The sequence below is a fragment of the Ptychodera flava genome, chromosome 2 (assembly GCF_041260155.1).
Source record: "Ptychodera flava strain L36383 chromosome 2, AS_Pfla_20210202, whole genome shotgun sequence".
NCBI classification, from domain to species: domain Eukaryota; kingdom Metazoa; phylum Hemichordata; class Enteropneusta; family Ptychoderidae; genus Ptychodera; species Ptychodera flava.
The window spans coordinates 48,112,662-48,114,239 of record NC_091929.1 but is presented as its reverse complement, the minus strand read 5'-3'; positions in this window follow the sequence as shown (position 1 = coordinate 48,114,239).

Genomic DNA, 1,578 nt, shown 5'->3' with positions numbered 1-1,578 from the left:
CAAACCTTTCAGTTTGTGTCGATTTTAAGTGATTTTTTAAGAACGAAATTACAACATATGGGGTAGGGGTAATGTTTGCCTTTCTGCCTCGAACCATGAATTATGAAACCATATGAATGTTATACTGTTTGAAAGCTCTGAAAAGGGCCTTTCCAACATGTATAGTTTTATTGGGGAAAAGTCGCATATTTTAAAGTTACAAAGCATATGCCTTTCACTTTGTGTCAATTTTTAAATGATTTTTTAATCAAAATTATAATATAAGGGGTAGGGTAATGTTTCCCTTCTGCCTTGAACCATGAATTATGAAACCATATAAATGTTATACTGTTTGAAAGCTGTGAAATATGTCTTTCCAAACATGTATAGTTGTATTGGAAAAAATTGCATATTTGAAAGTTACAAAGCTTAAGCCTTTCGGTTTGTGTCAATTTTAAGTGATTTTTTGAACAATATGCACAAAACAGTTAGTCCGTTGGTCAGGTATCGAAATCATCCCCTCTAAGGCATTTTACCCACTATGATTTTCTGTTAGCTAGTATTCTTACCTGTCACAATCTGCTTATTTTCCATTTAACTGATGGTGTGTAAGAGTATAACGACTTGTCTGTAGAGGGCTGTCACGCCCTCAGGAGTAACAAAGAAATGGGTTAGGGGTAACATATTTACCCGTAGTCGGAAACAAAAACAAAAAAGTGCCATAAAAAGTCCATTCTTAGAAAGCCCAGATAATTTCCTTACCTTTGGTATACAATATAATGGGGATAAATCAATATTCAAACATCTATTACATTTTATATCGGACATGAAATGTAAATTGTAAAATTTGTTTAATTTCAAACCCACTAAATAATACTTAAGCTCTTGTTCCTCCAAACAATTTTACAAGGTTTTTTGTATATTATTTGAAAGAACTTAATGCAATAGAGAAGTTAAAAAAAATTAAAAGTGTGTATTTTGAGATTTATGGGGTGCGTCGATTGTTTTCGTAATATATGGTATGCCGTACATCCCTCTATAATATACATTTAAGGGAAAGGGGTATGGGTAATGTTTCCTTTCCTACCAAACGCAGCGAATAAGGAAGCCACATAAATATCATATCTCTGAAACACTAACACAGTGTTTTTTCCAACAAGATATGGCTTGATGGGGTAAACTCAAAATTATGCAGTGACAATGCCTAAACTCAAAAGTTTGTGTTACTCTACTGACACTTACTTGTTAAAAGGAACATAGAAAAATACTCCATAGGGCATTAAATAGCACTAACAAGTTAGAATGGTGGTAAATAAAAGACGTTTTACTCATTTCAATAACTCAAATTAGGGAAAGAAAGTTAACAGCTATAATATGTCAACATTATATATTTCAAACCCACAGACACTTAATTGGATGTCATAGTCGTCATGCTAAGTTGATATGACAGCAGCAACAATCAATCCATTTTCTTTAATTGTATCGCGAGAGATACATAAGCAATACAGCACCACTTAGAAAGGATACCACATATACGCACGAACTTCACTCGTGTGTATAAGGAGTGAAATGGTCAAAACCGAGCTCGAGTGGTGTACC